At 35.7% G+C, this 13088-nt stretch overlaps 1 protein-coding gene across 1 annotated transcript in view; it reads left to right on the top strand.

Annotated features, from left to right (window-relative positions):
• GBE1 (1,4-alpha-glucan branching enzyme 1) overlaps window positions 1–13088 on the top strand; it is a 267868-nt gene that overhangs the window by 210897 nt on the left and 43883 nt on the right. The window lies entirely within an intron of this gene.

Below are 13088 nucleotides of genomic sequence, written 5' to 3' on the forward strand. Positions count from 1 at the left end.
ATGCTGAATATTGGTTTGTTTGGAGTTTTTTTGTCCAATGTGGATTATGTAAGAGACATGTTTCTTTGAGCAAGTTTGAATCAACATATGCATTTTATTTCATAACTCAGAAATGATCCAGCTAGTTAAGTAATTTTGAAAGTATAAAGTAGTATAGGTATAACTCATATTATACAGTAACTATCATTTGGAAATTTTTTCTTTAATATTGAGGTTGTATAACAAATAATTTGAGGTATAAATGAAAATGATATTTTAAAGAATTCTGTGATATAGTCAAGAGTTATCACCTGATTTATCTTTCCTGAAAACACTTTCATACATTTGTTTAAAGTAGGTTGTACCTGTAGAAGCATAAATTACAAATGAAAAAGAGTAATATAGCTTTAAAGCAGAAATATAGCTTCTAATTATATTGTAGAAACGCCTACAATAATTATCTTCCCTTTAGAACTATATTTAAGAAATCTGTTGACAATTAACTAAAAAGCTTATGTGATTATTCTTGAAAATATAAGCCAACATTCAATTTTATAGAGGAATTTTATAGCTTGGGAGAAATAACCCAGAAACAAACCTTACAACTTTGCTTGCACACCATTGTCTAATAGACTCTTGACTTTACCTTTAATAAAAACAAATGATAGGTGTTTGAGCCTCATCAGCACACACAAAACCACTATCATTTGACACGTGCTGAGATGACCATTTTGTGTTGAAGAAATGAGATGAGAAAAATAAAAGTCTGAAAATCTAGATAATCCACACCTTTTTGATACTTTAACCATGTATACGTCATGCTTGATTATGTATGGGTCATGAGTTAAAGTTTCATGTTACACTTAATAACAAACTGATAGCGTGGGTAAGTAAATTTATTGTGAGGTTGTTATACTGACTTATTGTCATGATCTTGCCTTCCCACCACACTAGTCAACCTTAATCACACCTTTCCACAAACAAAACATCTAGATATCTTGGATTATCATTAAAATCAATTATATACAGTTTAATAAAAAATATTAAATTATGTGGTTAAAAATTCACCCCACATCTTATATTGTCTTTCCTTTTTCTTTATTATAATGTGAAAATGCTGTGCACTTAAAAATATTTTTTTAAGGATCAGCTTAATTTTTTTAAAGAATTTATTTATTTATTCATGAGAGATACACAGAGAGACACAGAGACACAGGCAGAGGGAGAAGCAGGATCCTCACAGGGAGCCTGATGTGGGACTCCATCCCGGACCCCGGGATCACACCCTGAGCCAAAGGCAGGCATCCCAGATCAGCTTATTTTATCCCTAGCTTTAGACTTTAAAATAGTAGTATGATGTGGGTACTTAATTATTACATGTTGAGCAAATAAACATTTGTAACCCTGGTATAGTTTTAAAAATCCATTTATTGACTTTTTGAAAGACATTTTATTTCTTAAAGCCAGAGTCTTCTGAAAGCTATGCGAACTAATAATAATCTGTCTTTTAAGTAGGAGACTTAAATTCTGTGTATACGGATTCTCTTATAAATGAGACCGAATAAATATTAACAGAATAAATAAAAATAGTTGAACATATTTTTTTACCTACAAAATTGGAAAGCTACTACTATGATATTTGTTAGTCAATCTCAGTATTTTTGGATCCAGACCTTTACAACAGCTCTTCAAGAGAGCTTGATGGGGCTAAAATCCAGGGGCAGTGATCACATGAATGAGGTAGGATCCCTTTATATATTCTTTGAAGACGCATAATCAAACAATTTCTTGACTACCTGAGGCAGACAGCATGTACCTTCTATACATAGAGAATATGTGTACCCATTTCCAGGAAGATGTCTAGCTTCCTAGTTTCATAAACATGCCTTTACATGCATTCTCAGCAGGGGTGATATCACTGAAGGGGGTATAAAAATCCATTATTAAGGGAGGGAAAACATAATTAATGATAATCTTATATATTTTGACAGTATTTGTCATTCAGAGCACCACAGCATATAAACACCTCTGCAGTACATCTGTAGTATTTAAATTTCATGGGGTGGAAGCTATTAGGAACAAAATGTCTGAAAAGGCTCCTCAGTGTGTGTGGAGTTGGGAGGGGAAGGGAAACAGTGGCAGAAAGGTTGGGAAACACTGAACACTTCTTCATTGTCACTTCTGGGGCTTCTCCTCAAGTAGTGCCCATCAGGTTCTGTTTCTTAAAATAGCATCTCAGAGATAATCATTTCCATTTTCCAGTTTGATGTGTAGCTTCTACTTTTAGTATAGACAGGTAAGATTTGAATCCTGGCTCAGCCATTCCCATGCAACTAGATGTTCTATTGTGTAAAATAAAACAAAGGCTTTGGCCTCATATTTTTCCCAGTAGGTATTGATGAGATCTTATTCCCTTGGAAAATATCTCTCAACTAACTATAAATGAACAAGTTTAGGTTTTAAATGTTTTTGAAAGTGTGGGGGGTGGGAAGGGGTGGGCAGGTCTTTCTGGGGCTGCCAGTTTACTTCCAACTTAATTCTTGTATTCTTCTTGGCTTTTTTCTCCTTCCCTTACTAGCATCTGCTGCCACTGACTGAAGGAGGGCAAGAGTTGCCTGAGCAAATATAACATCAAAGGCCAATACAATTTAAGATAAAGAAAGGAAATTTTTAAATTCTAATTTTCCTTCCTGTAGACACCCATCATTTTTTTTTTAGTAAAAGAAAAAGATATCCATTCATATTGAATCAGTTGACTTTAAGGTCACATGTTTAAATTGGAAGCAGTTCTAATATCTCTATATTATCATATGCATATTGTAAAAATTATTTACTTTCTTAGAGATGAAAATACTGTAATCGTTGTACACATTAGCATTTAATATTGAAATCCACTTGTATAAACAGTTTTGTTCCCAATATCATTTTCTGTATAAACAGTTTTGTTCCCAATATCATTTTCTATCTATGTAAACTTGGTACATAAAATGCTTGTTTTCTTATGAGTCAAGAATATTTTCATAAGTGATACCTTGTTTTGTCTTGGAAAGATTAAGTATGAAAGGCAAGTATAATTATTATGACTTACTGGTAGAAAAAATCTTTTTGCATTTTAATAATTAGCAGCAATTTGCTCTTTTCTGACCTTAACACAAGATATTTTATACTGAGCAGCATTTCCTCTGCAAATTGGTGATACACATTAGCAACACCTACATAGTTTTTGTCTTTAAATTGTAGTTAAATGAAACAGTAACTATTTCCATTTATGATATGGCTAAACATGCAATGTCAACAGTAGGCATTGGACTGGATGTGGTTTTTTTTACCATGATTTTGATACACATTTAATTATCTTAATAATTATAATAAAATAACTAAGAAATGAATCTGAGAAAATATTAGAAACTTTAGAAACATTACTTTAAAATGCACATTTTGCAAATTGAGAAATAGGTTACTAACATGTGAAGCTAATCTTTTATCTGTTTTCCCTCTACTTTGCCAGACTCCATTATGTAGTTACGTACGCTAACTCTGCTTTCTCATATTCAACACTCAGACCATTGCAGGTATCCTGCTATCTTCTCTACAAAGGGGGAAAATCTGGTTTCCAAGGTCATCATTGGCTTGCAGGTCTTTGCACCCACTCCCTGAACTCCCTTCTTTACCTGGTTTGGTTGACTTTCCTTGTGTTTTCCTTCCCTGCCTTCTCTGTTCTACCAACAGTGCCTCCCTGTCTCACACACTTCTTTTCATCTTGTTTCTCCTGCCATGTTCTCATTTGCTCCCTTGTCGTCCCAGGCCTCTATTATGTCAGCCCTATTCCTTATTTCTCAGAAAGCTCATCTACTTTTAGACTTTGGACATCCCTTTAAATAGATCATTCTCAAATCAACATCTGAAAATCCAACAAAACTTTTGCTCTAAACAACAAATATAAATTTTGAAACTATGTGCCTGAGATCTCTGCATGGTATCTTGTGGCTCCTCAAAATTACTGAACCCAAACTGAAATCATCCCCCCTACAAATTACAATGCCTTTTTAAAATTATTATTACTATTAGTATCATCATCTTTTTCCAGTAACCGGTGTTTGAACTCTAAGACCCATTTCAGTTGTTCCTTTCTTTTCCTTATTCTTAACATTCAGCCAGTAGCTAAGTCACAGCATCCTTATTATCCATTTCCTTTTTTCTATATGCATTCCCACATGATTTTCTATGTATATTGCATTTGTTTAGACTTTTAAAGTTTTCAGGCATTTTCACATACATGATTTCACACAGTGACACCTGTGAAGTCAGTATCCTTTTTATAATGTCAATTTGAGGCAGTGTAACATAATGGTTGAGTTGAGGTTTGGAGACAGTCTGCCTAGATTCTGATCCTGGTTACTTTACTTCCTCATTGTTTCATCTTTGGCCCATTACTTGATCTTTCTGTACCTCATTCATAATCTCGAGAATAAGGATTATAATGATAACTATTTTATTTAGCACTTGTAAAGAATTAAAATATTTAATGATGGTAAGAGTTTTCAGTAATGTCTAACATGTACTAAATGTGTGATAAACTATATTATATTTGTAAGTTCTAACTATATTACAAGTAAGAGAAAGTTACAAGGTATCATAAGTGAGAAATTGAGTCCCAAAATTCATATCTTTTGTACCCATATCTCCTGCTTCCCATACTGTAATGACACATAATTTTGTCTATTTTCTAAAGAGAATTTTTTAATTTATTGGATGGCCTAATTTATAGTCAGAAAAGTGTTTGAAAGCCTAAATCCGAGCAATAGAATTTGTAGCTTTTTTTAAGTGACTTTTTTTTTATAAAGATTTTTATTTCTTTATTCATGAGAGACACACAGAGAGAGGCAGAGACATAGGCAGAGGGAGAAGCAGGCTCCATGCAGGGAGCCTGATGTAGGACTTGATCCCAGGACCCCGAGATCATGCCCTGAGCCAAAGGCAGACAGTCAACCGCTGAGCCACTCAGGCATCCCAGAATTTGTAGTTCTGTACGTCAGTTAGTAGATTTTACCTTTTTAATGTGTTATCACTCTGTGCTCCCACTATTCCTATAAACTTTTTATAATGGATCCCAAGAATAGCATTAAAGCAAATATGTATATATTCCTACATGGTTGTTTAGAATGTCTTCTAACTTATGAATATTTAAATATTCATGAGTCTTGACATCTGTCACTTGGAATGTTAAAAGCTTCTTTTTCCCCCCCAAATACCTGACACATTTAATGATTCTTTTTTTTTTTTTTTTCATTAAATGATTCTTTGTTCAGCTCCAAGAAGTTTGGGGAAAACTTTGACAGTTCATGAAGGATCCAGATATTATTGTGCCATAATTCTGGATGTTTATTTTAATCTTCTTTTTAGTATAGAGTCTCTTGGATATTTCTTTACCTTTTAGGCAAACTGTAGCATTTATTTCTAAATAGCTTTCTTTATGTTGTTTAAAATTTAATACAATATATTTGTTTCATACTGACTTTAATATGTTCTTTGGAAATAGCATATTTTATATTGTTTCTCTCTGCACTATACAAATACTTTATAACTTGAAGAATGGAGGTTCACTTAGATAGATATCTGTTACACCCTTAGGCTTTTTGGTACAGTTATGTTAAATTCACCCAATTGTATGCCTGTATGTACAAACATTTCACTGTACAGAATGAAAGGCACAAAACCAAAATGCTGCCCTTCCTGTATGGTCCAATCAAATTGCCAAGACACCCTTTCCTCCAAGGAAGCAGGAAGAGGAAAGAACAAAAAGTGAATATCTCCCATATATATCAGCTCTCTTAAAACAATCTTCTCATAACAATTCTGCTTGTATATCACTGGTCGAAACTTAGATCCAGAGCCAAAAAGGAAAGTTAGAAAAATGTGTCTTTTCTTGAAAGCAGTTTAGAAAAAAATACAAACTGTTTCTCAGACTGAAGGAGAGATGTATTTCTAACATAGGAGATGACATTTAACCTGGTTGTTGAAGAATAGACAGGATTTCTAGAGGCAAAAACAAGCATTACAAGTCAAGGACTGACTAGAAAGAAGATGTACAGGCAGGAAACACTGGCCATGATCATATTACTTGGGTCATCTTTTTGATTGAAGCAAGATCTGTGTATTGGGAGATAAGGCTCAAAGGCACAGAAATGTCCTCAACCAGAGACAAATAATAAGTATCTCTAAATGGAATGGTTTAATGAAATTCTTGGATATAAATACAAAGCTGATCAAATTTATTGCTTTGTTTCTGTGTTCTTCTCTTTACCAAACTGTTTCTCTCATTTAGAATTTTAACTTTTATGGAAGTGCAGAGAATGATTTAAACCAATGGAAAATTTTCTGGTTTATATGGAGAGTGGAGGTGGCGGTAGTTTACATTGTATCAAATCTCTCTGGGACATTTGTGTATGATAATTTAACTTTTAAGACCTTAAAATTGTTTGTGTGGTTTTGAAGCCTCTCTTTTTTAATTGCCTTCAAAGACAGTTGATAGGCTAATTCATAACGTCCTTCTATTTTTGATATTCAAAATCAGGGTTAGCCAGAGCAAAGGGAGACACCTGAAGCAAGTCAGTGCAAATACTGAGAACTTTTCTTCTTACTCAGGGAAGAAGTTCACAGTGTTTCGCCGCAAGCCATCATGCTGCTCTGGAACTTTTTTCTCATTTATTTGGCACCAGTGGCCTGAGAGGAAGCAAGAGCTGACAGCAGGGAAGCAGAGAAGGCTAACTAGCTGTTGGCAGGAACTTGGAGCAATAGAAGCATCTTCCAAAGGCAAACTGATACTGGCCCTTTGATTAAGTTATAAGCAGGTAGTTAAGTCTCTCTACTAGGGGGTTGGAGTTGCTGACTACAGAAGAAAGGCTGTGGGAGATTGAAACCTAGGAAAGCTGTAGCAGGCTGTGTCTTGAAAGAGCCTGAGGTTCTTAGGCTCATCTATCCAGCCTGGAATGATATCAGGATTGAATTAACCTGATGTCAGTTATGCCATACAGAGGATTTAAGTGAACAGTTTCTTTCCAGTCATATTTCCTGTGGTTATATGCTTCCCCTTTAAATGTCTCTGCTTCGCTCTCAATAATCCATTAGGGAAATTTGTTACTCTCTATCACTATGTATGTTGGATGTGATAAAAGGAACTAACTCTGAGGCAGTGAGTGGTAGCTTATCCTAATTATAGGTAAATTTTAGGGAAAAATAGCACAATTCGACTCAATTACTAGATTTGGGGGTCTAAGCCTAAAGTTAGAATAGCCATAAAATCCCATGTGTATAATCAATTTTGTAGTCATACATATATTATTTTTCACATTCCTGTTTTCTTGTTTTCTACCACCAAAAAAGGTGTGGAGTCTTTCAGCTGGTGCCCTATTCACATGCAAAACTTTTACCCTTTTTACAATGCTGCCCATTAGCAAACCATTTTCTAAGGCATTTGCAATTTACTTGTGAAAAATGCAAATTCAGTTAGGATTGTATTAAATAACCTCGTTTTTTTTTTCTTTCCCACCATCTCTCTTCCTTAGTGTGGGTCATTCTCCCTCTTCTCCCCCTTAAAGAATACTCTGAGTCTTCTGCTTCATGCAGCATCAAAATGGTTTCAGAATGAAGGACAAAGTCCACCACTGTTGCTGTGAATTTTTTTAAGAAAATAATGTGTAGTTTTTAAGAAATTACTTTTGTCCAAAAATGACAGGTTTTCTCAATTTAGTCTTGTTTGTTTTGTTCATTTTTACTTGGTTTGATTATACTTTTATTATTTGTTTTAAATCAGAACCATGCCACAAAAATTGCATGAGGTCAAAGCACACATAGTAACATGAGCCCTTTGAAATTCTACCTCTTATTGGCGTGGCATTCAGAGTAGGAAAGCACCCAAGGAAGCCTCAGGAATACAGGACCCAAGTGACTATATTCTCTCTCCTGATTTACATCCCCTCTTCTCCCCACGTATCGATGGACTCCTCCTTTGCCCCCCTTTCTATCCTTTAGCACTTTCCTCTGTGTTTTTTAAAGCCCTCATTTTGCAATCAGTGAGGAAGCATCTGTTACACTTTCTTTGAGCCCTTCCCCTTTGTATTCAAAAATAAGCTAGAACTTTCCCTAAGTAGTATATAGTCTGCTATAGGAAGCAGACATGATTTCCTTCATTTTCTTCTTTCAACACGTGTTTAATAAATCCTCGAATGTGTGCCTACAATTACATAAAGTAGGCAGTAAGGATAAAAGATAAAAACATAGTGTGTCTATCCTCAGTTGAGTAGAGACAGGCAAAAGCAACGAACACACAAAAATCACACTATTTAATAATTGCTTTAATAACGAAAAAAATATACCTAAGTATAAGTGGAAACACAGACACCAAAGTTTTCCTGCAAGATTTTAAAAAGGCCTCATGGAGACCGAACAGCTGTAGCATGGAGTAATAACATCAAGATAGCAGAACATGCAAAGCACAAAGGGAGCACAGGTCCATAATAAATATACTTTATTTGTATACGTCATAGTAAAACTGGATATACATCTTTATATATCTTTTTATAGCTCTTTTATTATCTTCCCTAATGTCTATGTATTTGTAATAGGTTTCAGCTAATGTTGCTCCACTCAAGTACCTAGCGCCAGATACCATGGAAAGAATACAGACAAATCTAAGTTTGAATGCTGACTTTGAAACCTTGTACCTGCATAACTGTAGAATGTCGCATTACCTTCCTGATCTTTGTCTTAAAATGGGAATAATGTCCCCTCCCAAACTGAAGGGTTTTCGTGACTGTCATTTGAAATGCTAGAATTCTAGCCCAGAGTCCATGTACATAGAGGGCCCTCAAGAATTACTGTTGCTTTTATTATTTTAAGATAGTTTTATGATTTCATTTATTTAAAATGTTCTTCCATAGTCTTGGTTTAAATAAAAGCATTGTGAGATATATCATGACCCTTCCATATAATAAGGCTAATTCTTTAGTGTTTCCACTAAAACTGGTTTATAAGTGTGTCTTCATTTTTTACTGCATATATTTGCAATATAAAATTATTCTTATTTTGTACTTATGGACATTGATAGTTAAAAATGTTTTACATTTGCTTTATTTTGACAACCTTCTCATCAGAATGCTTGACCGGAGTATTTACTTCCTCTACTACTCTGTTCCTTGCTGATAGGAACTTACCATTTAAAGCAGTTATAATCTTGTAGATAAGTAAAGGGATTGATGGATTTGGCTGTGGTCCAAGCATAGTTCAAGTTGGAATTTTATTTTTTTTTCCAAAGTTCTCAGAGGTCATTTGGCCATTGCCTCAAGACTTTTTATGCATAATTTATCAAGGGGAAAACTGGGGAGAGCAGAACACAAGGAGGGTATTGACCAGCCTTGCTACAGTGGCTTTAACCTTTAGCAACGTTCCTGGCCTCTTACCACTATCACAGGGTCGGAGGCATGGCTGGTAATGCCAGGTGGAGTGGGAGAACAGGTATACATGTGACTCAGGCCACCCCTGTCAAGGGGATGAAGAACTGGAACTTGTCATGTGTTTTATTTTATTCAAAATATTAGTTTGTAAATTTATTATAGGAATTTTAAGGAAACCTTATAGTGTACTAGTCTTAAGATATGGCCCGTATTATATACCATAAGACACCTCAGAATTCAAAATTCATGAATACAAAGTTTACTTATGATTAGGACAGACCATCCACTCCCAGGAATTTAGTTAAATACTACCTGTCATAATATCCTAGAATAAACAAAAAGGAAAAACAAAGCACTTCGCACTCACAACACAGTTTTCAATTTTTTAGTTTTGCCCCAAACATCACTGCCATTGCTTCCTTTCAGTTCATGAATGTTCCCTTATTACTCAGTGTATTTATTCTTTAGGTTTTACTTCAACTACCAGCTCCTATTACCACTGACCATCGTTTCTTCTTGGATCCTCTTCTCTCTCACTGGCCTTTTCTCCTCAGGCCTCCTTCCAGGCCTCTCTTCCTCTGCCCCACCTGCCATGGGAGGATTCTTTGGGCTTTGTCCCACTCTACTCTTTCCTGCTTGCTCTTCCCAGGCAATTCCATTCACTCCTGGGGCATCAGTTACCCCACAGGTTTGTAAAAGCCACTACGTGCCTAGTATGCAAAGGTGTTTTTTGTTTCTTAACACCACAAGTAATTTCTAGAATTCCAAGATGGACTTTCTAAGACGGCCATTCCCCTGCCGCCTGCATACCGGCAGAGTTCTAGGCCTGTCCTCTCTACTTTTCTGTGCCACCATCTCAATGCCTTCACATCTTCTTCTTCTTCTTTTTTTTTTTTTTTTTTTAAGATTTTATTTATTCACTTGAGGGAGAGAGCATGAAGAGGGGTTTGATGCAGAGGGAGAAGCAGGCTCCATGCTGAGTGTAGCACTGACCTGGGGCTAGGCCCCAGGACCCTGGGATCATGACCTGAGTCAAAGGCAGACCCTTAACTGACTCAGCTACCCAGGCGCCTCCACATCTTTATGTGGTTAGAGGCATGAACATGAGATTTACTAGTATTCTCGCCTTTCCGCCCCTACAAACCCTTAGTTGTTTTTACTTTTATCCTGTCTTTCGAGCCCTCTCCTCCATACCCTCTCAAAAGGAAATAGGTATGTTTATACTTGTTCAATTCTGCCTCTCTCCCCTATTAGATTATAAGCATTATGAGGGCAGGGATCATGCTGACCTACATCAAACAGGTTGTCTGACACGCAGGATGCACTTCAGTACTTCTGAAGTTATAATCTTGTATTACAGTTGTGCATATGACCAATAGAGCAAGTCCTGGGGCTCAGAATATAATAAATGACTTGTACTTTTTAAAGGAGGAATGTGCACGAGACGGACCCCACAAGAGAACCTGGAAACCTAGAGACCAAAGCGTTTGATTTCAAAATAGTCTTTCAGGAGGGTCACCTGGGGGGCTCAGCGGTGGAGCGTCTACCTTCGGCTCAGGTCGTGATCCTGGGGTCCTGGGATCGAGTCTCATATTGGGCTCCCTGCAGGGAGCCTGCTTCTCTCTCTGCCTATGTCTCTGCCTCTCTGTGTCTCTCATGAATTAATTAATTATATAATTAATTTTTAAAAAATAGTCTTCAGGATATTAAGAGGAATAGGCATTGAAGTTTGTTTTTACTGTTCTCATCAGGACTGTCATACACATATGTACATGCACACACATATATATTCTTACACAAATCTATGTTTAATATTTAAAGTGCATATGTAGATATACTTGATATCAACAATGAGTTACTGCAAGTCCACAGCACAGAGGCAGTGGTAGACTTTAATGTTTAAGCTCTCAGCAGCACTGATGAGTTTTGTTTTGCTTGCCTCAGGTGACAGGCCACCTTTATGTCATCTTCTTTATCTGAGTTATTTTGTTTCTATTTCTCAAAAGAGATGATGTTAGCTCTTTAACAGCTGTAGAGGGAATAATCCAACTTTAACAAATATTAAGGCAGCCCCTGTTGTAGGTTTAGTGTAGTGGAGCATACTATGGAGGAAACAAAAAAAATTAGGTGTGGCCCCTGCTCAGAGCCATATTAATCAGTATCAAAAGTGGGTCAGAGGAATGATAGCAAGTTGATTTTTCTAAAAAGGAATACCACAGTCTCTGATTTGGAAAAATATTCTATGTTGTGCCCCACCCTTTGAAGAGTTGAACACCCAGTAAAAGACTAGAGGAAAACCAAAGCATTTGATTTGAAAACAGATACTTCCTTTTAAGAGTTGGTCTTCAGTACAGTTAAGAGGAGTAGGAACTAAAGTTTTATACATTCTTGGGAGGACTATACCTTATTCTCATATATACATAAGCATAGTTTCAACAAGAAGTTGCATCATATCCACAGCATGGAGGCTGTGATAGGCTTTAATTAATTCCTAGGTAAAATTAGTATGCATTACAGTTTGCAGAAACAAAACACACAAACCTGCTAATCAAAATGTTCAGCTAATAGAGCTGGGGCTTTTTTCATTAGTTGTATTGTCTCGAATTCCATCACTGTACCAGCTGACTTCATGTCAATTTATAGTTTGGACCTTTACATCAAACAACAAAAAATTAATTACAGGAAAAGCAATCCCAATAGGAATTTTGTGCCTAGAGGTTTTACACAATTAACCAGACACGAATGGTGCTGTTTACAGAGGAAATGGAGAGAAGAAACTCGGTAGAATTTTCTGGAATCATTAATTATAGCAATGTTAGTCACTTGCTTCCCTGTTTTGGTTTTAAGTTTACTTATTACCCAGAGCTTTCTGTCTTCTCCTATCTGGAAGCACCGAGTTCTGTTATTATAGTGAATGCAGTGAATCACGGCATGAACTGTGAATTTTCTTACAAAGTATCCCAAGTGACAGCTCAAAAAATTACTGTCTTCCCTTCATTCTGAAATAAGTAACATTCTATGTATTACATTAGTGATCATAATCATAACTTAACAAGTAGAAATATCTCCTTTGATGGTTAGTGCCAGGTTACTTGCAATGCATATTTTTGATTTGGAAGTATTGTTCCCAAATGTCACAGTCTTTGCCTCTTTGTGCTAGAGTTAGTTTAAATGTGATTTTTCTAAGCTTCTTATCTGTTGAATAAACCAGCCCAAGGTTTGAAAAATGCTTCTCTCAATTTAGGCTTTCACTTTTTTTTTTAATTTTTTAGATAGCTTAGAAATTTACCTCTGACCCATTCTTTAGTTACTAATATTCTAATACAATAAGTGGTACTTACCCTTTTTAAGGCTCAGGTTCCTGGCAAATGTAAAGGAAACCTTTCTCTGTCCTCAGAAAAGCACACAGATGAACATGCATACAGTGTTTCACATGAAATATCAGGAAATCAATACATGAGCTCCAAGTTACAAATGCCTGTTGCATTCATTGAGGAATATATACATATATTATATATGCATGTTTACATAACATTTGTATATAATTTAGAAATATATATACCTACATATATTTTTTGTTTTGTTAAATTACTTATTCATATTATGTGTTTCCTATTCCAGCAAGATATCTATACTAAAACAAATCAACTACCTTTT

The sequence above is a fragment of the Canis aureus genome, chromosome 30 (assembly GCF_053574225.1).
Source record: "Canis aureus isolate CA01 chromosome 30, VMU_Caureus_v.1.0, whole genome shotgun sequence".
Taxonomy (NCBI): Eukaryota; Metazoa; Chordata; class Mammalia; order Carnivora; family Canidae; genus Canis; species Canis aureus.